Source organism: Vombatus ursinus, unplaced genomic scaffold (assembly GCF_900497805.2).
Source record: "Vombatus ursinus unplaced genomic scaffold, bare-nosed wombat genome assembly UNPS02014158.1, whole genome shotgun sequence".
NCBI lineage: Eukaryota > Metazoa > Chordata > Mammalia > Diprotodontia > Vombatidae > Vombatus > Vombatus ursinus.
The window spans coordinates 915060-940865 of NW_020953936.1; the positions used below are offsets into that span (position 1 = coordinate 915060).

General features: G+C 36.2%; 1 protein-coding gene across 4 annotated transcripts in view; it reads right to left on the reverse strand.

Annotated features, from left to right (window-relative positions):
• Positions 1-25806, reverse strand: part of RNF38 (ring finger protein 38) — a 199315-nt gene that overhangs the window by 96718 nt on the left and 76791 nt on the right. For all 4 annotated transcript variants that reach the window (XM_027859056.1, XM_027859055.1, XM_027859054.1 and 1 more), the window contains exon 2: positions 23427-23497. The gene's annotated coding sequence lies outside the window, so the exon portion shown is untranslated. The remainder of the gene's footprint in view (positions 1-23426; positions 23498-25806) is intronic.

The window sequence follows — 25806 nt, forward strand, 5'->3', positions numbered from 1 at the left end:
TAAATGCAATAGCTAACCAAGATTCCACATGACCAATGATGAATCCTGCTTTCCCACTTACTGAGCCTCTTTTTGTATCTCCAGTGCTTAGCACAGAACCTAGCACACAGTAGGTATTTAATAAACATCTGACTGACTGACAAGAGAAAGAATAGACTAGAGGCACGGAACGAGCCATGTACTTTTGGATACGGGCAATGTATGCAATTGTTTTGCTTATTTGTTACGAGGGAAGGCTTGGGGGGTGGTGGGGAGGAGAAGTAAGAGTAATGATAGAATGACAGTGATGCCAAAAAAAAGAATGGAATAAAGAAAAGTATCAAAAAACACTTAAACATGCACAGAAGAGCATAAGAGGAAATGCAGAGAAACAGACAAGCAGGATAGTTTCCTATAAATTATTTTTTGAAAAAAACAAGCCATAAGTAATAGAGATTCATGATTTCATATAAAATTATTTTTGCATATGGAAATAATTATGCTTGTTGTTGTTTGTCAAGTTCATAGCAATAAAAAAAAAATTTTAATGGCACACCAGGATCTGAAAAATTAGTTCACCTCACATGAGTAAGGCGTTTAACAAAACAGATATACTGGCTTACCATAAGCTAATATTTCTATTTTTAGAGTAAATACGTCAGCGCACAAGACTGAAACTTCAGTTTATGTTGACATTAGCCACAAGTTCTGACTAATTTCAACATCTAGGTGAAAAACACCACTACCCTCTTATTTTGTATAGTACTTTATGTTTTTCAAAGTGCTCTTGCATACATTATCTCATTTGATCAACAAGATAATATATGGCAGTGATTATGATTTATGTTTCCAGTAAAAACTTGCTAATTTTTTTGCAAGAAGAAAGGGGTGGGGCACAAGAGGGAAATGGGAAAAAGAGACCTAAAATGAGATAGTATGTCAAAGAGAGAGGCTCAGAAGAGACCAGGAAAGAATCCATTATCTGAGAACCAAGAGGTGAATAAGACCCAGCTGCTGCTAAGCTCTCCAACTCCCTAGGCATCAATGTGATTTTTTTCAGAAGCTGCCAAACTGAGATAGGTTTTCTCTTGGATTCCAGAGGCTGAGTGGGTAAGATTAGGTTCTTCTACAGGTCCCTCCTCATAGCCCAGTGAAGAAGTGCTATGGGCTATTCTATGAACTACTAAAACCAAGATAAAGTAGTGAGACTATAGTTCACAAAATAGTTTACAAGGCTTAGCCATTTGCTTAGCCATACTGTTCAAGTTCACATTACAGAACTAGTCCTGGGGGAGGGGGGGCTCCATAGGTCATAAGCTGTTTTCTACCAAGAGAAATGCAGATTCAATGTAAGAAACATGGATATAGGACCAAAACTTTCCTACCGTTCTTCACCATCATACCAAGATCTTAGCTGAAGGATTGAGCACATGTGCTTTAGAAAAAGGAGAGTGGAAAAGTTTTATCTCCTTCCTTCCAAATTCCTGCTGGTCTCTTTGAAATGTGATCATTTTAAGAGAAAAGTTTTGCATTATTCAAAAGCTATAGTCATATACTCTCACTTCAAATCTCATGGAGTTAACACAGATAGAAAACTTAACATGCTAGATTTTGTTTTTGTACAGAAAATATCTATCAGTAAAAGGGGATGATTGCTTGGACATTATAAACAATAACATACTCTATGTGACACAAGTGATAGAATGCAGGCCTGGAGTCAGGAAGACTCATCTTTGTGAGTTCAAATTTGGCCTCAGACATTTACTAGCTGTGTGATCCTAGGTAAGTCACTTAACTCTGTTTGCCTCAGTTTCCTCATCTGTAAAATGAGCTGAAGAAGGAAATGGCAAACCACTCCACTATCATTGCTAAAAAATCCCAAATGAGGTCACAAAGAGTCAGACATGACTGAAAATGACCAACAACAAATAAGACAGGATCAAAATCTAGCTGTGCACATCTATGTACATACTCCAAAAATTGTAGGTTACTGGAAAGGAGAGATAAGTTTGAAATTGCCCTGAAAAAGTGAATGGGGTATTATATCACCACTAGGCCAATTACCTAAAGAAAAAAGAAAAAGGAATTATATATACAAAAATATTTATAGCAGCTCTTTTCATGGTAGCCTAATATTAAAAATTAAGGGAATATCCTTATATTAGAAACTAAGGGGGAATGACTTAATAAATTGTGGTATATAAACGTAATAAAATATTTTTGTGCCATTAGAAATGAACAGTTTTAGAGGAAACTGGAAGACCTCTATGAGATGATTCAGAGCTTAGTGAGAAAAAATAGGAGAACAATTTATACAATAAAAACATTATAGAGAAAAAATACTTCGAAAGATGTTAGAACTCTGAACCACGATATCAAATTACTTTCCTAAGGTGGGGGGAGAGGGAAGGAGGGGAAGAATTTGGAACTCAAAATTTTAAAAATGAATGACAAAAATATTTTACATGTAATTAGGAAATATTTAATAAAGTAAAAAATATTAAACACTGGAAATAAAGAACTCTGATCCATGTAGTGATAAACCTTAGGTCCAAAAGAATGACTGGAAACACTCCCCTACACCCCTCCCCCCAATCTCTGGCCAGAATGGTGATGCTCTTAAAATGCAGAAAAACACACATTTTCATATGTGGCAAATATGGGACTATTTAGTCAGACTATGTATTTATGTGTAGAGGGCTGTGTTTAAAAAGAAATTTGTTCTAAGGAGGGGTCAGCCATGAGAAAGATTAATAAAAAAAAAAGTAAGGTGACTGAGTTACGAGTATGAATCTAAAGTCTAGAACCCATTATCCTACTTCCATCGAAGGAAGAATGCCAGGCAGGTAGGGGAGACCTAGGAAGTTGTAACTGAGTTCTTCATATACTTTCAAACAACAATCATTAAACAATCTATTAAGAGCCCTCCATGCACAATGAAAGCTATGGTTGGAGATAATAATAAGACAAAATTCCTACCCTCAAGGAGCTTATAATATGATAGAAGAGATTAAACATTACTTGAATAAATATGATGCAAAACTTAAAAAAAGATAAGTGCATTACAAGTACAAAATGGTGTGAAAATTTTGAGGAAAGGGAGCTCATTTTCACTTAGTGAGATAAAGTAAGTCTAATTGAAGGATATAGCACCTGAGGAGGACCTTGAAGAAGGACAATAAGGGTTCTGAAACGCAAATGGGGAGAGGGGAGCATATCATGCTTACCTAGGGAATATGCAAAAAGGAGGTTAGTGGCAGATTATGAAGAATCTTGAATGCCATACTGAGGTTAAGACTTTTATTCAGTGGGTAACAGTCATTAAAGGATTATGGTCATCACAAGTACATGATTTGTACATAAAGACAATTAATCTGGTTTGTGACATGCAGAAGAAATTATTAGGCTGGAAGTGAAAACCAGAAAGCTATGGTACTATTCCAGCAAAGAAGTAACGAGTATTTGAACTGGGGTGGTCTGAGAGAGGTAGTAGTAGTGGAGGAGGTGGTGGTGGTGGTAGCAGCAGCAGTGACATTATATAGTGTTTTGAGATTTGCAAAGCCACGTTCTTTCATGTGATCCTCACAACAACACTGAATTAGATGCCATTACTATTCTCATTTTACAGATGAGGAAACTGAAGCTAACAGAGGTTAAGAGACTTGCCCAGGGTCACACAACTAATAAGTGCCTATGACACTTAAAACAATTAAGAGACATAATTTCTGGGTAATTTAATCATTTTATTAATAAGGCTAGTATGTTATTAATAAAAGAGAGAAGTGGCACACTTGAATGCCAAAGAGCCTTCATGGCAGTGGTCTCCCAGTTTATGTGCTCTTGGGAGAATGAGTGTTCCTGAGGGTGGCAATCAACTGATTGGTTAACAATTAATGAAGGAATAAACATTATAATGAGGGGCTTATTATAATGAGGGTCTTGGGGATACTGACACTGAACACCCAAAACTTGGTCAAAGAGACTTACCAATTTCCATATCACCTGTCCAACAAAAGTGAGAATCCACATTTTCCCAGATCTGTCTGAGTAAATATGACGAGCAGGAATCCACCCATTAGCCTAAACTTAGAATTCCTTTTGCTGATTTTGATTAAATCTTTAGCCTGGGTAAGTCTTTGAGAAAGATTTCCTACACTGGTTGATTTCTGGATAAGGAAGTAGAAAAGGGAAAAAAACCTTGGCCCTGATTAAATAATTAGTTATTAATACAAGAGAGAAATGATTATTTCTCTCATGCCTGATTCAGAATTTAAACTTAGGTCCTCCTGACTTCTATGCACTGCATCATCTAGCTGTCAGATAAAAAAGAGAATATGATGCAGGTTAGTAGAGATCAATGGCATCAAACTCAAATAGAAACAGGGGCCACTGAACTATATTTAAGGATCCCTGCAGGCCCACAGATTAACTTGGTTTCAAAATGTAATGCCTTCTACATTTATTGCATTTTCATTTATTTTTTAAAAAATACTGCCCAATTATATTTTAATCTGCTTTGGGCTGGATTCTGGAATGTTGTGGGCTGCCTTTGCACAGTGACATGTTTTTGACACTTCTGGTCTAAATTCCTTAACCCAGGGGAAAGTGGAGGGAACAGGACAGCTAGAATGACTGAGTTCATAAACGTACTATGTACCAGATGTACCAAAGAATTCTCTGTCTCCCAAGTTTATCCACATTCAGATCACCCAAGGTTGGTATACTCACCTTGCATTTGATGCCTTTGTAGAAAGGTCTTCATAACAAAAACAGAATAGCCCTTAATGCCTTGGGCCATGATAGGTCATTCTAGAGACTAGACAGAGCCACTTTCCTGGGTTGTGGTTCTGTGTTCAGCTTGTTTTACTAGAACCAGGTCAAAATTAGTAATCAAAGGTAGTAGGGAAGCAAAAACGCTACTACCACTGAACAAAAATATGCTTTCTAATAAGCTTTTAAATGCGTATGCTATTAATAAATGATGTGGTTAGATAAGAAGTGGGTGAGGTCATATTTCATTTATTTCTATACAGAACTAACAGAGGCAGCTAGGTGACCCAGTGGATAGAGTACCAGCCTGCAATCAGAAAGACCTGATTTCAAATCCAGCCTCAGACATTTACTAGTTGTGTGACACTGAGCAAGTCACTTAACCTGTTTGTTTCAGTTTCCTTATCTGTAAAATGAGGATAATAACATCTTGCAGGGTTGTTGTGAGGATCAAATGAGTTAATATTTGTAAAGTGTTTAGTACAATGCCTGGCACAGAGTAGGAACTATAAGAATTTTAGTGTTTATTTTTGTTATTATTATCATCATTATTAATATATGAGGTATGGCAGAACTATTTCAGAGGTAGAATCAAAAGAATTTGGTAAATGGCTGGATAGGGAAAGTAACACAGGGAAGGAATCAAGTTTTAGGAGTTTTGAGGCAGAATGCCTGAGAAAACGGTGATTCCCTTACCAGCAACCATGGAACTCACTCAGAAAGATAAGGACACTTTGGATTACATGTAGTAATTTTTTTAAAGTGAGCTTAAAGTACCAACAGAACATCCAGATGGATATATTCAATAGCCAATTGAGAATGTGGATCTGGAGCTCAGAAGTAATCCAGGACTCCAGATTACTATAATAAAGAAAAGCAGAATGAATGTGAATTGTATCACATACATTTTGAGAAACAGGCTCAGAATGTGTTTATGAATACCAGGGAGAGACAGAATAAAGAAAGGTCCATGGTGCTTCTAGAACTTTCTGAGGATCAACAAATATGATGATCTAGCTATAACTAGATGAGCAAAGAATCTGGTCAGTAGGATGGAGAAAACATTTCCTTGGCTTGGTTTCAACTTGAAAGTTAGTGACCCGTTGAAATACTCCTGTGCACAAGACATAGGAAATGGGAATGAAAGTACTAAGAATAGATGCCCAACCCAATCATTTTAAGCCCAAACAGTCAGAGGTTCTAAATGTACAACATTCATCAAGGTTCTCTGAGAAGCCAGCCTTCTCAGATGGAAGCAAGTAGGATTTTGGCCCTAGACTGTAAGAGTCACAGTGAGGAAGGAGCCAGCTCCCAGTAATTCACTGTGCTCAGAGATGGAGCAGACAGGTCTCAATTTGAGGCACTCCAAGAGGCCTGAGCTCTGTGCAATCTCTAGCGCCTACTCCCAGATAATAACTGCAGAAGGAGGCGACAAATAGGGCAAATGCAAACATCAGCATGGGGCCAACAGGAGAAGGAGGCAAAAGCCAGAGACCGTGGCAGAGGGCAGAGACTGGTCCCAGACCCTCCATGCAGGTTTGTGGAAAAGAGGCTGTAGCAGCATCTAGACTGCAGAAGGTTCAGAAGCAAAAAGGTTCTGCGCCCATCCTATACTATCCACAGGGTGAGGGGGAAAAGCCTGGCCTGGTACAGTCTCAATACAGGAAGAAAGCGTAGAATTAGCAACAAAGAGAAGAAAACTCTTAATATGATGAATAAATACTAAGGATTGAGAGAAGTCCAAGAAATAAACACAAACAAGAGTCTCTCTGGGGCAGCTAGGTGGCGCAGTGGATAGAGCACCCGCCTTAGAGTTCTGATGGACCTGAGTTCAATTCCGGCCTCAGACCAAACACTTGACGCTCACTAGCTGTGTGACCCTGGGCAAGTTACTTAATCCCAATTGCCAAAAAACAAAAACAAACCAAAAAAAAAAAGTCTCCCTACAGTAAAGATGTACATATGTTTTAGTGTTGACTGTCATCATTTGCTTTCTACCTGGTACTAGGGCATTTTCTGATTTATTCTCATTCCAGGCTCTAAGGCAATCAAGGAAGTATGTTCTGATATTTCTACATTAAATTAAAACAACTTTCTCCTTAAGTAGTTAGGTCTCAGCACCCACCAAAGTTCACTAAATAGTGTTTATTTAATAAAAAGGAAACATCTATTTTCACATAAAGCATTAACTTCTCTCACTTGCTATGTAATATGGGCATGTATATGTGTGTACATACCTAATACATATATATTTACATGTATGTCTCATACCTAATCTCCTAGGTTTAACTGAATATCAAAATTGCTAGCTATATTATTAACAGTGTAACAAATAATATAATGACATAATTATTTCAGTTGTATCAGCAATGAGAAAGATTACAACCAAAGTCACTACAATTTCTCTTCAATTTCAGAAACAATGTCCCAACTTTCAGTTTGCTTAGGATACCAATTAAAGAATTCTTTTCAAGAATTCTCTTGATTTAGCTAAGGTCTGGAAGCTAAGGAGGTACACATCAATTGGGGAATGGCTGAACAAATTATGGCATATGAAATAACATAATTTTATTGCACCATAAGAAATGACTGAGAGGAAGTTTTCAGGGAAACTAGGAAGACTTGTTATGAACTGATGATGAGAAAAGTAAGCAGAACTAGGAGAATAATTTATACAACAAAAACAACATAAAGACAAAAGCTCTGAAAGACTTAAGAATGTCGGTCAGTGTAATGACCAACCTCAGTCTCAGAAGACTGATGTTGAAGCGTACTACTCCCCTACCTCCTAACACAGAGGTGATGGACTCAAGGTGCACAATGAGACAAACATTTCTGGGCAGTGCGAATGTGGGAATTTGTTCTGTTTGCCTATGCATATTTGTTATAAAGGCTTTCTTGTTCTTTTTTCTCAATTTATAGGGAGGGAGAACGGAAATAGAATAACCTTGTCACGCACACCCCCCCCAAAATAAGAAAAGAAGTTCATCGTAACATTTTTTTTACTTAATAGTTTTTTTTCCAATTACACGTAAAGATAGTTTTTAGCATTAATTTCTGCAAGATTTTTATTTCCAAGTTTTTCTTCCTTTCTCCTTCCCCTCCTCCTTCCCTAAGACAGCAAGAAGTCTGATATAGGTTATACATGTACAATCATGTTAAATATATTTCCGCATTGGTCAGAACACTTTTTTTAAATGCACAAAAGAAAACAGAACGAAGGGCAGAAGGAATCAAGGGCAAGCAAGGACAGCTTTGAAAATAACATGATGAATTTATTATATGCTTACGCGAAAAGGAAGTTTGTACATAAAAGAGATTTGTAGTTTCATGCACAAGTTTTCTTTCTGTTCTTCCAAAGAGAGGATGACACAAAAAAAAAGATTAAAAACCTATGATCTAGCCTAATCTCCTATCTTATAGATGAGGAAACTGAGTCCCAGAGAGGCCAAATGACCTGTCTAAAGTTACAAAGACAGACCTTTGATGTGGAGTCTGGCAGATAACTGAGTAACAGGCAGCAAGATAATTCAACTCTCACACAACTCCTCCAGTGAAGATTGAGGAAGAACACCAAACAGAGGAGTTGTATGCAAAATCAAGGAAAAACTATAGTGGGTACCATTTGCCAGCAAAAGATATTAGTGAAGATGGGTTAGGAGATTCTTTCAAATCTCCACTGTCCCCTCCCCCAACCCCCAACATTACCATGCAAACCAGTTAAGGAGAAAGACTGAAAAGGCCATGCTACAGCTAGTAAGACTTGTGAACTTGTCCCTACTCTACCCCCTCCAACAACCAAATCATTATATTTCCTGTAGATCTATTGATTGTCCCTCTACCTAATGCATCTATGACCCTCAAAGTTTCTGGCCAGAACAGGAAAACCTCTCCCAGGTGAATATTTTTGTGATTAGTCCTTCTTGTCTCAATACTTACTTAGCCCTTAGTCACTGAACGGGCGTTGCCTCAGACAAATTGAGGTCTGGGAAAGATCTTAATTTAGAAAGGCCAAGGTCATCCACTGCATCCTGGGCCATTGCCAGTAGTCTTGACTTTTGTTTTGCCACTGGACTCCAATGACTCTGGAACAGAGAGTGAGGCTGAAGACTTTACCTTTATACAGCTCTGCCTCACTTAAATCCAATTCACATGCAAATCTAGACATTGCCATGCCGTGTCTTTGAGAATGGAAGGAACAGCAACAACAAGGTATGGAAGGACTCATTTTAGTTGATGTTTGTTAAGATCAAAATTTTTTTTTTTGAAATGGGAAAAAAAAGAGTCTTCTTGATGTTACTTCCTGAGATAAGAATTAAACGATATCAGGAATAAGTATTCTTAGTCATTTTTCTTTGTCCTCTTTTCAATCATTACAGTTAATAATGCCTCTAGAATGAGAATGAAACTGTTTCACAGGCTCCTTACAGAATGATATTTAAACTTTAAACTTTAATTTAAATTTTAAGACTCTGCTGACTCTTAAAAAAAAGTACCAGTATCTATAATCTCTGAGGGACTAGTTATTGATTCTGGCATTACATTTCTCCCTGGAGAAAAATTTTCACTGTTTGAAAATTATTTCAAGGTATACCAAGAGAAGTTCTGGGTCACGTGAGCAACAAGACAGAAGACTGCAAATTTTCTCTGATCCTCATGATCTCTCAAACTTCTCCAAAATAGAAAGTATACACCAAATATAAAGCAACTTTAGCTGTCTTCATGGTCTACCCAAAATCCAAAAGAAGAAAAAAAAAAATCCATGAACTGATGCACAGGGACTCTGAGCTCACTGAGCACCCCTCCCCCACCTCTCACACTACAGACCCAAGGACCTGACACATACGTGAGACCTTGCAACAAAACCTAACCCCACACCTGGTCCCTCTTCCTTCTTTCCTTTGCAGTGGGGACCCTGGTTCCAGGTTTCGGAAGTCTGCTCAGGAAGTGACACAGCCATCATGACAGGTGGCTACCCCCAAGGAAACCACCATCAGAGAAGGCAGAGTCAGAAGGCCAGTAAGGAGAAATCAGGGGGAAAAAAATTAAGACCGAAATTACCAACGATCTCAGGAAGAAAACTCAAAGACCTTGAACATAGGCAGATGAATCAACAAGGAAAACATTAACAATAGAAGGAAATATGACCTCCAGATCTAGTAAATGAGTTCAGGCATCTATGAATAAATATTGCAAAACAAAGGAAAACGATCCAACACTTAATGAGACAGAGGACCCTGTGATATGTAAGCAGAGCATGGAACCACAGCACACTGTTTCTGAGGAGTTCAAAAGAGAAATGAAAACTATAACAGCAGAATTTATGGCCTGTACAGAAAAAATAAAGGGCAGAATACAAAAACTGGACTCAGAGATGGCAAGTTCCACTAAAGAAATAAAAGAGAATGTAAATGCATAGGGGCAGGTAGGTGGGGCAGTGGATAGAACACCGGCCCTGGAGTCAGGAGGACCTGAGTTCAAATGCGACCTCAGACACATAACATTCACTAGCTGTATGACTCTGGGCAAGTCATTTAACCCCAGTTGCCTTACGGGAAGAGAGAGAGAGAGAGAGTAAATGCATAGAAGTGAAGGATAATTTAGAAGAAAAGAAGCAAAAAGCAATAACATTAAAAGAAAATATGCTCATTATGGAAGCAAAATATGTTGTTGAAGACAGGATAGAGACAACCTGAAGATCATAGGTCTGCCAGAAGAACATGACAGGACAAAAAAAAATCTTAACACCATAAAGAAGGAATAGAAGAGAACTGAACAGGGAAAATGAAATATCAATTGAAAGAATTCATAGATTGTTAGGTGGCGCATTGGATAAGCTCTAGGCTTGGAGTCAGGAGGACCTGAGTTCAAATCCGGCCTCAGACACATGACATTTACTAGCTATGTGACCCTGGGCAAGTCACTTAAGCCTGATTGCCTCACCAAAAAGCCCCCCCCCACAAAAAAAGAATTCATAGATTGCCTCCAGAAAAAAAAAAAAAGGCAAAAGCTGCAAACTCCAGTGCAAACACAGTGGTTAAATTTAACAATTAAATTCAGAAACAATGTTATTTTGCATGTGATCACAAGACTTTCAAATACAAAAGAAAGGAAATTTGAATAACTTAAGACTATTCTGCACCCACCAGAAAACATAGGAGGAAATGTAATAATGCATTCCAAAGAGCCATGGAACTCAGGATGCAGCCCTGGAGACCTACCCTGCAAGTCTGAGCTTCACCACAAATGAGAAAAGATAAACATTCAAAAGTAAAGAGGTGTTTTTGAAACATTTTTAGAAAGAAAGCAAGAACTAAAGAGAGTATTTGCTTCTTGAATATCCCAAATAAAAGAAATGCAGGAAGAATGAATAAATGCATAGGTCAAAGATAGCAACAGTAACAGAGTAACAGCAAAAACACCAACCAGTAAGTGATTTTTTTTCTAAATATACACAAGAGGTGAAGTTCTGGGGAGAGAACAGTGAGGAGGCGGGCCTGGGGTCCTACAGATAGAAGTTGACAATCCCCTGCCCACACATGAATCAATGCTTCTTTTGTGGGATGACATTACACTATGGAAGGGTACATGAGAGGGGAGTGGAAGTGGAGGAAAAGCAAGTTCTAGAAGGCAGTGGCAGAATCTGCCCTCAGGGGAAAGCCTAGAATGGATACTTTGGAAGTTTTTTCTAGTACTAGAAATACAGAGAAAATGTTTATTGCGGTCATGAACCGAGAATGAGATCTAGAGCAAACAGAAAGAGGATGGATAATAAAGAGTATTAGAGAAATCCTCCTTGGAAAGGGGCAATAAATAAAAACCTAATGAACAAGACTAGTTGAAGGGGAGGAGAGGAAGGAGGAATAAGCTTGACAGGTGGAGAGGGTGTAAGAATTATATAATCAGATAGAAGCAGAAAAGAAAAAGGAACGAATAAGCAAAATTCAAAGGGAAAGGTGTAAAAAAGGAGAAGAGGGAATCAGGAATGAGAAGAGAAGCAGTGGGAACAAGGCCATCTTAAAAAAAGGTTAAGGTAAAGTAATTGAAGGTGTGTTTATAGCAGAAAAGGAAAGACAATCATAAGTTTGAAAAAAACAATTTAATATTAGAAACACATAGAGGAAAATATAAACCTAACTCTCATAACTTTAAATGTGAAAGGATTAAACAATTCAATAAAATGAAAAAGAGTGACAGATTGGATAAGAAAACAAAACCCTACAATCTGTTGTTTACAAGAAACACATTTAAAAACAAAGATACACACAAAATAAAACTGAGAAGATGGAAAAAATTTACTATGGATTAAGTGAATCCAAAAAAACAGGAGTTGCAATCATGGTATCTGACAAAGCAAAAACAAACACTGAAAAAATAAAGAGGGATAAACAAGGAAACTGTATTATGCTGAAAGGAACTATGAACAACAAACCAGTATCAGTAATAAACTTATACACTCCAAATGCCTTAGCATCCAAATTTATAAAGGAAATATTATCTGAGCGATAAGAAGACAAAGACAGTAACACAATGTAGTGACAGCAGACTTTAATATCCCTCTCTCAGTTTTGGATAAATCTAATAGAAGGATAAACAAAAGGGAAAATATAAACTGAACAAATTTCTGAAAGAACTACAGTTAAAAGACTTATGGTGCCTTCAAGGTATATCAAATTCTTACTAATATTATATATAATTCACCTATGATGCAAAGTATGTCCTTTCAAAGACCAAAAAAAATAAGACTAAGAACAGTGGCACTGATAGTTAAATGTAATAATAAAACATTATGCATGTGCAATACTATATATACACATATCAAAAGTACAAAACAACATTGTATAATTTAACAATGAATTATATCTAATAAGCACTTCTTTTCTAACATCATAATTTAGCCTATTAAAAGTTTGGATGATTGTAATTCAGATGCTTTCTGCCACTATCTCCTCCTTCACCCCTATCTCATATGAAGAGATAGACTTCTTCCCAGTCAAAGCAAACCCTGATTGTGTACAAGTATTCCCATTCAATTCTTTCTCCCTAGCAGATTATCCCTTTTATAATTCCTACTTTCTCATTAATCTTCGATCTCTCCCTGTCTACTCACTGCTTTTCCTACTCTCTACAAACATGCTCATGTAGCCCCCGTCCTCAAAAAACGCTCATTTAATCTATCTCTGCTAGCTATTGTTCAGTATCTCTTTTTGTGGCTAAATTCCTTGAAAGGGTCTTATATAATTGGGTGTCTTGATTTCCTTTCTTTTCATTCTCTTCTTAACTCTCTGCAGTCTGGCTTCCAACCTCATTATTCAACTGGAACTGCTCTCCCCAAATCATCAAATCCAATAGGCCTTTCTCAATTCCTTCTTGACCTTTCTTCAGCCTTTGACACTGTTGATCACCCTCTTCTCTTTGAAAATCTCTTCTCTGTAGGTTTTTTTTAATGACATTGCTCTCCTCCTCCTACCTGTCTAACCACTCCTCATTCTTTTTTAGCTGGATTTTCATTCAAGTTATGCCCACTAACTGTGGGTTGCCACCAAGGTTCTGCCCTGGCCCTTTTTTTCCTTCTCCCTTTACACTATCTCATTTAATGATCTCATCAACTCCCATGGATGAAATTATCATCTCTATGCAAATCCCCAGATCTACTTATCTAGACATAACCTATTAACCTCTAGTCTCAAATCTTCAATGCCAGACATTTCAAAATGCATGTCTCAGAGATATTTTAAACTCAACATGTCCAAAACCAAACTCATTATCTTTCCTGCTCCAAACTGTTCTCTCTTCCTAACTTTTCTATTATTGTCAAGAACACCACCATCCTCTCAGTGAGACCCAGGCTCACAATCCTTAACTCTCTCACCCTCCCCCTATCTATTTACAAATCTTATTTATCTTTATAACATGTCTCTTAGGCATTCCTTTCCTCCAACACTGCCACCACCTCAGGCCTTCATTGCCACATTGGTGGACAACTGGAGACTATTAAAATGGTCTGCTGATTAATCTCCCTGTCTGAAGTCTCTCCCCATTCCTGTCTATTCTCCTCTAGGCTATCAAACGAATCTTCCTAAAGTACAAGCCTGACCTTGTCACCCCCCTATCTTACTGAATAAACTCCAGTGAGTCACTTCTGCAACCACATATAAAATCCATTATTGGCACTCAAAGTATTTCTTAACCTGGCCCCTTCCTATATTTCCAGACATGCTATGACTTTCTCCTGCCCTCCTCCCCAATGCTCTATGATCCAGTCTTTGCAGTTCTTCAAATAAACTCCATCTCCTGATTCTAGGTCTTTTCACTGGCTATTTTCCATTCCTGGAATTCTCTCTCTTCTGATTTCCATTTCCTGGTTTTGTCCCAGTTAAAATCCCATCATATGCAAGAAACCATTCCCAATCCTCCTTAGTAACAATGTTTGCTCTCTGTTGGTTATTCCAATTGATTTTGTACATATACTGTTTGTACGGAGTTGTTCACTTGTTGTATCCCCCATTAGACTATGATCTCCCTGACAGCAGGGACTGTATTTTTTTTTTTTTTTTTTTTTGCTTTTCTTTGTATCCCCAGCACTTAACACAGTGGCTGGCACATAATAGGTGTTTAACAAATGTTTATCAACTAATTTTTTTGTGACATATATTGACCTTTCTCCATCTATACCTAAGTTGATTAATGACATAAGCTCATTACTAGTATTTCTAAACTCTTAAGATTTGTCTCTTTAGGCTGGGAGCTTTACAACTAAGGTGCTAGGCAAGAAAAGTTCTGCCTCTGTGTTCATCCCTCTCCCTTTGATGGAACCAGGAACCTACTCAGTCCTAGTTAATGGGTTTCTATCCTCAGCATCTGTTTTACTTGAAGTAACACCTTTGTTAGAAACTCTCTAGGCTAACTAGGAAGAAAGCTAGACTTCTACTTCTGTCTTTTTAAAGAAGCTATCTTTCAAACATATTTTAGAAGTTCTTTTATTTCAATCTGATAGCTCCTTTTAGTATCTGTTTCTTTATATCCAAAATATGACTATCCTGATTTCTTACAAATGCAGACCTTTGTTTTACCTCACTTTTCAATTTCTCCTTCAGCTGAGATATCTCTTGCTTAAGTGTTTCTATCTGGTTATCAAGTCTCTCTAATATTCTTTAGACACTAAAATTTTTCAATAAAACTTTATCATCTTTTTTCCAATCCTTGATTTAAAAGAAAAAAAAAAAGCTTGGGGTTTCTCAATAGTGGATTTCTGCTTCCTCTCAACCAAATGATAATTCTTCTCTCAAGGGCACTTGTCCTATTTATGACCATCTAATCCTCATTTTTTAAATGAAAAATAATTATTCTTCTCTGCTTGTATCATGATGGTCATATTTTTATCTAAAACTGCTGTGATCTGACTGATGAGGTTGTTCTTGCTATTTTTGGGGTCTGAGATACATCCTTGACCCTATCTTTATTTCCAAATAATAATTCTTTATTTTTCTGCTGGTAAGAAATTTATTCATTCATTATTCATCTACATGATAGATTTTTTTTAAGGTACATTTTTGTTTTCATATATTTTGCATAATATTTTTTTTGGTGAGGTAATTGGGGTTAAGTGACTTGCCCAGAGTCACACAACTAGTAAGTGTTACGTGTCTGAGGACGGATGTGAACTCAGTCTGAGGCCTCCTGACTTTAGGGCCGGCTAGCTGCCCTTATTTTGCATAATACTTAATGTGATATATTTTAAAAATAATTATGAATAAAAAATTATAATTTCACTTATTACCAACTGCTCATCCATCAATATTTGTCCCTTTCCCTTTATCATTCTTTTTTAAAAAATGTATTTACCAAATACTCATTCCTTGGAATTGAGTTTCTCACATGCCAATTTTGCAGTCTTCTTTCAGGTGTATTTCTCACTCATGTGTTGATCTAGACCACAGTTGTAACATATGACAGTAATGCTTCTTTTACTTTGTGGTGATTTTGCCTAAGACTATTACGATCATCCCCGTCTCTTTGTCTTTTGTCTTTACTAATACAGTGATTTTTCTCCCCCTACAGTGCCATCTTACAATAGATCTCTGTAAACTTTTGTATTAGAATCACTATTATCAGTGCAACTCTCTAGTTATGTCCTTGTAAGTAGCCCATCCAGGAAAGGATGCTGTAGGGCTAGGTGAGGTTGAACCTTCTCAGGGTAAGTGCCCTCGGACAGTTTTGTGTTCCCAATCCATCCTGCATACTTTTGTTCATGGATTTTTTGAAACTATGGAGGTAAGTACAAATAGACAACAACTGAACATTGTTTTTCCTCTCAGCTATATCTCAAGTCACTACTCATTTGCTCCAGGCTAACCTCATCTGCTTCCTCCAGCTTTACTGCTCTCCTCTTTAGCAATCTCCTTAATTCAGCATTCACAAGCCCTACAAAATCAGTAGGCATTTCCCCTTTTTACTAAATGATAGTCTTAACCAAGGAATCATAAGCTTGTCTTAGCAGCTCATGGACACCATAACATGTCTCTAACTTTTGCAAGCAGATCTGCCATGTAAGGATAAGCTGTTTTTTTGTTTTGTTCTGTTTTGTTTTTTCCCCTAAATCTTGTGCAAGTCCAAAAGCTGATCTTCTGAGGGAGGTCAATAAGCTATTTATCTTTGCTAACGGAGATGCCTGTCAAGTCCAAAGTAATTCTGTTGCTTTGTTGACCTAAACTTTACATGTTTGTTCCCTGGAAGGACATGGTACTTTGCCAGAAACATTTCCTGACTTGAAATGTCCCTCTATAATGATATACCTCCTTTCAGCCTTGCCTCAGGCATTGCTTCCCTGTTCAACTTTGAGAGTAACTTCACCCACAGGGGAGTTATCTGATTCTGCTGAAGGGAATCTAACTTCAGCCCTTCTCACAGTACAGATGAGTTGTTAAGCACTCTCTTTAACTAACTTACCATCAGGCCCCCTTTTCAAATTAAGGCCTCAACTCCCCTGATCAACTCCTCTTCAGAAAGGGATGTGTAAAATCATTTTCCAAGTGTTATATCCTACAGTCAGCTTGTATGGTATTTTTTTCATGATCCAACAGATCAGGTTATTAGCAGAATATTGATTGGTCTCCCCAGCCCTGACCTTACTATGAATTAATTTTCAATATCCCAATTATTTTTTTCCATTTCAATGTGCTAATTATATTCTCATTTTTATTCTCTGGGTCTACTCATAAAATCAGGTGACCCATGAGTTTCCAGCTCAAAAGCAATACAATACCATACTTATTGAATGTGTCAACTTCCATTTTTTTCAAGAGTGACAATATAAAAATTATATTTGGCAAACCAATGATGCTAAACTAATCATTAAACCTAGCATATGCATTAATAAACAATTAAAGTTGGATACAATTAATATGTATCAAATAAAACTGTAAAACAAACAAATGAATGTCATTAATCATCAGATGTAATGTCAGTCATTTTGCATCTATAATTCTATAAACTACAACAGGTAGATAATGAGAGAAAATCCTGCGATAATTTTTAAAAAACAACAACAAAACCTCAAACATGGGTCTTCCTTTTTTGTGAAGTCGAGGTGGAGTGATCAGCTTTCTCTCTACCTGCGACTAGCTTGTTTTCCTTATTTGTTCTCATCCTAGGCTCTAAGATAATCAAGAAGGTAAATTCTGAAGGGGACTATAAAGGAGAGAAATAAAATGTCAAAAATCAGTGATCAGGATCTGAGCTGAGTAAAGAGAAGACTAGCAGAGGAATGAAATCAGATCACTTCAGTAACAGATTACTACTACAGATCCCACTCCTTTTCTTTCCCTAGCTTATTATTCTTTTAAAGGGGATAGGAAAGGAAACAGAAAAGGAAAAATTATAAGAGAGATATGATGGACAGAAAAATACAACATCACTATGTCCAAAACAGGGCTTATTCTCTTTCCCCTTAAACTAGAGGTTCCCAAACTTATTTGGCCAACTGCCCCCTTTAAAAAAAATTACTCAGTTCTCCTCTGGAAATCTACTTTCATTAACTCTTTAACATTTTTTTTAAAATTTGCATTATTTAAAAAATAATTTTTTTAAAAATGATGTATTTGAAATTTAATAATTTATTATAAATTTGTGGGGTTTTTCCAGCATTGACATTTTGATGATGTAATATTGTGTTACATAACCATATGGTATCATATTGTAAACAAGTCACTGTAAACACATATTCTTGCCGATGCACATTGGATTTCCTGATGGTCGCCTGCCAACACCTGCTTGTTAAGACCTCTTGGCGAGCTTGACCACTGATCAGTTATAACTTGCGTTTTGTGTGTTTATTTGGAAAATAATGTAAACACTGTGATTTTAACTCTGTTATACAAGAGATAAAACATGTATGAACAGTTTTTCAAAATTTTCTTCCCTTCTTTCCTTATGCTTCCATTGCCCCATTATTTTTATTCAACACCCCCAATTGTATTTGAGGCTACTACCACCCCCACATTGTTCCAGCGCTCCCCCAGGGGCGATATTGCCCATTTTGGGAACCTATGCAACCCTACCCACCTCCTACCTTCCATATTACTATAGAGGGCAGTTCCATCCTCCCAGTCCCTCAGGCTCACAACCTAGGAGTTATCCAGGACTCCTAACTATTTCACACTCCCATATACAAAATGTTGCCAAAACCTGTCAATTTCAACTTTGCAACATCTTTCCTACATGCTCCCTTCTCTCCTCTGACACTGCCATCCCTCTGGCACAGGCCCTCATCACTTCATGCCTGGACTATTGCAACAGCCTGCTGATGGCTCAGCCTGCTTCAAGTCTCTCCCCATTACATTCCATCCTCTATTTAGCCACCAAAGTGATTTTCCTAAAGCTTAGGTCACCCTTCCACTCAATACTCCAGTGGCTTCCTATTGCCTCTAGGAGCATACAAGATAAAATGCCCTGTTTGGCATTCAAAGCCTTTCCTAATCTAACATCTTCCCACCGTTCGAGTCTTCTTATACCTGACTTCCTAACATGTACTCTTCAATCCTGGCTGTTCCACCCACAAGACCTCCCATTTCATAGATCTGGGTATTTTCTCTGGCTGCCCCCCATATCTTAAATGCTCTCCCTGCTCTGTTCTTCCTACTGACCTCCTTGGCTTCCTCTAAGTCACAACTAAAATCCCATCTTTTACAACTTTTATCAATCCCTTTTAATTCTAGTGCCTTTCTTCTGTTAATTATCACTTATTTATCCTGCATAGAGCTTGTTAATAAATATTTGTTTGCTTGTTGTCTCCCTCATTAGACTGCAAGCTCCTTGAGGGCAGGGACTGTCTTTTGCCTCTTTGTATCCCCAACACTTAACACAGTGCCCAGCACATAGTAGGTGCTTAATAAATATTTATCAACTGACTGATAACCAACATCATAACAGGGAATATAAATTAGATAAAAACCACTCATTTAAAAAAGAGAAAGAGGAGAGTAGTAGAATGGAATAGAAAACAGAATCCAAAAATAAATCCTTTATAAAAGGAACTCACTTGAAACAAAGATTCACATAGAAGAAAAATGAAGGGATGAAGCATAATTTATTATGCCTCAAACAAATGCAAAAAAGCAGGAATAGTCATAATGATTCCAGAGAAAGCAAACAACAACAAAAAGATGATGAAGAGAAAAGCCAGGGAAAATACATTATGCCTAGTGTATTGATAATGAAATAACTGATAATTGATATAATATTAATACTTAACATAGATGCAGCATCTAAGTACCTAAAATGAAAGATAATCAAACTGCAAAGAGAAATAAATGGCAAAGTTATAGCAGATGGCAACTCCACAGTAGTGACCCATTAATGACCTAGCACATTCAAACAGAAAGATAAATCATAGAAATCAAGGACCTGTAAAACATTTCTGAAAGCTGGTTATGTTAACACTGGCCATTACTAAATGAGAATCAAGGAGTATACATGTTTCTAAGATGTGCATGGAAATGTTACAAAAACAGTTTACATGTATTATCATACAAAAACTCAACCAAATGAAGAAACAGGGGAATGTTAAATACATCTCACTGACCACAACAGAATAAAAATTATAATCAACAAATGGTATCTAAAGAAAGAATTCAATACTAAACGAACAAAATATTATCTGAAAGAATATGGAAATAAAAAAACACATAAAAATAATAGAAAACTTCAAAGAAACTCTGAAAGAAAACATCATCAATGAAACAATATAGCCAAAACTTCTAAGATACGATGACAGCAAACATTTCAGGAAAATTTAGATCTATCTTTGTCAACATAAGAAAGAAAAAAATAAAATGGGCATGCAACTTTAAAAAATAAAATAGAAAAACAAAAATTGAAAAACCCCAACTTATCGCACAAATGGAAATTGTGAAATTAAAGAGATAAAACTGAAAGCAAAAAAAAATCAATGAACTGCTGAATAAAACTTAATATGGATAACAGTATCTATCTAAAACAAAGAATACATAAAATATTCTTTTATTTACCTAAAACAGAACAACCCTTAGGGCCTTTACAGTAAGATCAGGGGTAAAGCAAGGATGTCCACTGTCATCAGCGCTATTTGATAATGTTCTTGGAATGTTAGCTATAGCAATAATACCAGCAAAGAAATTGAGGAAATAAGCATAGGTTAAAAAAAAGAAACAAAATTAACTAAAAACTCCAGCAAAGCAGCAAGATTTAAAATAACCTCACAAAAATCATCTTTCTATACATTATAAAACAAACATAACAGGGAGAGAAATAAAAAGAAATTGTATTCAAAATAACTACACTTACCAAGACACACAAGGAAATTATGTGAATTCATATGCAAAATACTTATTTATAGAAAGAAATGAAGACTTAAATAACTGGAGAGAGGTTAATTGTTCAAGGTTGGGTTGGATTAACATAATAAAAATGACAACAGTTCCTAAATTAATATATAGATTTAATACTATCCCAATCCAATTTCTGAAGTATTACTTTATAGAACCAGGAAAAATAATAACAAAAATTCATCTAGAGGAGTAAAAGGTCAAGAAAATTAAAGGAAATAAAGAAGAAAAAATAGGATACAATGAGGCCAAGCAGTACCAGATGCCTAATTGTACTACAAAGCAGTAATCACCAAAACTTTTTGGTATTGGTTTAAAAAAAAATTGAAAAGTTAATTAGTAGAACATATTAAGTAAATAAGATCCAGAAGCAACCAGTCACAGTAATAAAATGTTCAATAAACACAAGCATCTCAACTATCAGCATTGGACTTAATAGTTGATTAAAAACTGCTAGAAAATTTGGAAAGCATTCTGGTGGAAATTAGGTTTAGACTAACAGCTCACACTATGTACCATATTAAGTACCAGTAGATACATGATCTAAATAGAAAAGGTACTCTCTTCTCATACACAAATGAGAGTAGAAAAGCAAGGAGATACCTTTTAACAACTATTTTGTTCAGTTGCTTTTCAGTCGTGTCCGACTCTTTGTGACCCCATTTGGGGTTTTCTTGGCAAAGATACTGGAGTAGTGTGCTATTTCCTTCTCCAGCTCATTTTCCAACTGAAAAAACTGGAGCAAACAGGGTTAAGTGACTTGCCCAGGGTCACACTGCTAGTAAGTGTCTGAGGCCAGATCTGAACTCTAGAAGATGAGTCTTTCTACCTCCAGCCCTGGAACTCTATCCATTGCCCATCCAGCCCTGGAACTCTATCCATTGCCCATCCAGCTGCCCTTTAACATCTATAGATAAAGTACAAATTCGTGACTAAACAAGGGATATAGATCACAAGAGATAAAACAGACAATTTTGATTACATAAAACCTTTTACATAAACAAAATTAACGGCCACAGGTATCAGATAAAATCAAATAATATACACATGCAAAGCACTTTACAAATTTTAGTACACTGTATAAATGTTGATTTTATTATTATTTTTGTTTTAATATATATTGAATAGATATTATATATAATGTATATTATATAAATTATATTATAAATTATATAAATATAAATAATACATCATTTTATTATTATGTTATTATTAAAATATGCTCCAAATCACTAGTTATAAGAAAATACACATTAAAACAATTCTGAGGTTCTACATCACACCTGTCAGATTGAAAAGAAAACAAAGAAAGAAGAAAAGAAAATGGCAATTGCTCCAGGAAGTATGGGAGGACAAGTATACTAATCCACTATGAATTAGTCCAGTTATTCAGGAAAATAATCTTTAACTATTCCCACTAAAATTTGTCCACCTTTTGACTTAGTGAAAATACTACTAGGCATATCTACCTAAAAATCAAAGAGAGAGACAGTTATGTGATACAGCAGATACAGAACTGGGTCTGGACTCAAAAAGTCCTGAGTTCAAATCCTGCTTCAGGCACATATTATCTGTGTCACCCTGGGGAAGTCACTTAACTTCTGCCTCAGTTTCCTCAACTGTAAAACGGGATAATTAATAGCACCTACCTCCCAGAGTTGTTATAAGGAACAAATGAAATAATAATTGTAAAAGGCTTAGCACAATGTGTTGCACACAGGATAGATACTTAATAAATACTTGTTTATTTCTTTCCTTTTTTCTTCCTTCCTTCCATATGTACCAAAACATTTGTAGCAGCTCTTTTTGTAGTGGCAAAGAACTGGAAACAAAGTTTCTATTAATTGGAAAGTAGCTTAACAAGTTATGTGAGAAATGACAAAAAGGGGAGATTTGGAGAAAGCTAGGAAGACTTACATGAACTGATTCAGGGTGCCTACAGCATTGTAAAAGGAAAAGAGCTCAAAAAGAATTAAGAAATCTAAGCAATCACGACTCCAGAATACTGATGCCTCTTGGATGGGAGGCAATGGACTGGAGGTACATTTTTAGACATGGCCCATATGTGAATTGTTTTGCACGACTATACATATTTGTTACATGTAAGGGTTTTTATGCAGTAGAAGAACTTCGGAATGAGTGGATGGAGAGTGATAATGATATGAAAAAAATTTTTTAAATAATGTTAACAAAATATTTTAAAATACTCTGAAGAGAAGGAAGTTCAGAAGGGGGCACAGAGAAGCAGGGAAGTTTTGTATACAATAATATAATTTTAATGTTTGATTAAAAACACACACAAACTCTTTTTCTAATAGAAGGTCATAGTTTCGTATACAAACCTTTTTTTTTCTGTTTTCCTTTGTACATAGAAGTGTTAACACTTGTTGATGTATGACTTCATAATAAAAAATAAAAAATTTTAAATTAAAAAAAGAAAACCCTGAAGGGTCTCTCAAATTATGTAATAACAGATTTCAGAAACCATCTTCAATACTAGGAGGATACATACTGTTAGTATGAAAAATAACCCTACATCAAATTAATTCTAAGGCAGTTCCCTTAGGACATTACATAACAGGTCGCTGTTGAAGTGACGAAGGCAACAGGTATGAGGACATCTATTCATCCCTTAGGAATTAAAATCAGATTTTTCTGGAATAGCTGACATATAGGAAATAGGCTAAATAAGCATGCCACATCCCTTCATTTTCATCCCTCAAGCAGATGCTCACCACTAAGTTATATATATGAGTAAAACAGAAACAAGGGCATCATGCATTTCATCCAAGCAGACATTAACAGAGACCTCACCTTGTCACTGTCCTCATTACAGATGTGGTCATGATGTATTGACTGGCACTGGAAAGAGGCACCAAAATTACCTATAAGAAAGAGAGGGAAGAGAAAAGAAGTCAACAAGATTGTAAAACCCTATCTCTAAAACAGCAAAATATGGATAGTCAAATAATTGCAAAAGTCAGAATATTTTTTTTCCAACAAAAAGAAAAGGTCATATATATAGATCTCAAACTTAACTTGATTAATGAGCTAAAATGCAAAGACTTATTATTGCATTCTATACATCTTATTTTGCCTTAAGAAATTTACAAGTAAAAAGGCACTTATGGACTTCAGATTGGCAAGAATGCCCCCCCCCCAAAAAAAGGAAAATGAGGAATGTTGGAAGGGTAACAGAAAAATAGACACATTAATGCATTTCTGTGGAGGTTATGGATTGGTCCAGCCATTCTGGAAAATAATTTGGAACGAAACCCTTAAAATAATTAAGCTGTACATCCCCTTTGATCCAAGAATACAACTTACTAGCTGTATACCTTAAAAACAAAGAAAGAGGAAAAGGGCCTTTGTATGCAAAAATATTTATTTTTGTAGTGGCAAAAAATTGGACAACTAAGAGGATGCCCACCCAATGTGGAATGGTGAAAAAGAATTTGAAATGTAAATGTAATAGAGTATTACTGCACCATAAGAAATGATGAAAGGAAAAGTTTCAGACAAACCTAGGAGAATTTGCATAAACTGATGCAGAGTGAATTAAGAAAACAATTTAATACAATAACAACAAAACTGCAAAGAAAAACAAATTTTCCAGTCTTTTGCTATCCTTGCCAACCTGGTGGGTGAAATGAAACCTAAAGATTGTGAGATGTGCATTTTTCGTATCACTAGTGATTTGGAGCACTCTCTATTTTAAAAACATATGTATGTAACACTTTATGGTTCACAAATAGTTTTAGATATACTACTTCATTTGATGCTCAGAATGACTCTGTGAGCACAGTAGGAGCTTTTATTATCCCCATTTTATAGAAAAAGCAGTCTGAGAGAGGTGACTTGCCCAGGGTCACACAGCTGTCTGAAGCAAGATGTGAACTCAGGTCTTCTTAACTCCAGGCCCAGGACACTATGCCACCCCATGGTTTGGTATAATCTTTCAGGTGGTAGTTAGCAGTTTGAAATTATTCTTTTGGTAACAGTTTGTTCACATCCTATAACAACTCATCTAAGGAGGAATAGTCTTGGGACTCATATTTAATAACAGTAATTATTATAGCTAACATTTATGTAGAGAGCACTATGTTAAGTACTTCACAAATATTATATTGATTGATCTTCACTACAAGCCAGGGAGGTAAATGCTGTTATATTATTCTTATTTTAAAGAAGTTTTGGAAACTAAGGCAAACAGAGGTTAAGTAACTAACCCAAAGTCACACAGCCATTAAGTATCTGGGGCTAGATTTGTGCTCAGAAAGATGAATCTTCCTGACTCCAGGCCCAACACTCTATCCATTGCACCATTTATATTTCTTCTATAAGTTATCTACGTATCTTAGATATCACATTCATATCATAGATATTTGACACAAATATTTTCCCCAATTGATTTCTCCTTGCCCCACATATATTAATTTTGTAGTGTAAAAGCCTTTCAGTTTCATGTAATTAAATGTTGCTAATTGCTTTTCTCTCTTGTTTGATTAAGAATTCATCTCCTACTCCTAGCTACAAAAAGTAGCTTCCCTTCTAAGTATTTTAATGCTAACTTTAATGTTAATTTTAATGTTAATGAACATCTTTAATGTTCAAATCACCATTCAGTCAGTCAATTTACATTTACTGAGTGCTTACGATGTATGAGACAAAATTTTTTAAAAGATGGACAGAGGAGGAAAGCAAGGTAGTGTGATGGAGGATAAATGCCAAAGCGCACCATGGTCCTATAAGAATAGTGTTGAAAAGCTCAGAATGAACTGACACCATAAAGGAAAACTAAAAATAACAAAAATATGTTGTTGAGTCTTAAAATAAAAACCCCAACTATACTGGGGTAGGAGGTGGAGGGAGAGAGAGAATTTAGAATTGATATTTAAATTTCAAAGATTTTAAAAATAAAAAAAAATAAAATTAAAAAACTGTATTGGGGGAAAAAAGTAAAATAGGAGGTGAGATAGGACTGCTGCTTAGGGGAAGGGGATTGGAAAATAAAAGAGAAGGGCAGAGTTGCTGACTCTAAATTTGCTTCCCATCCCCCTCAACCAAGAAGAAAGCTCTCAGGATAAAACAAAATAGGCTAACAGGGAGTTGAAACCTCAGCTAAGCAGGCAGGTAAGTAAGATAGGAACTAGCTGTCCTGGCTTCATTTTTCTCACTTCCTAATTTTGACTCT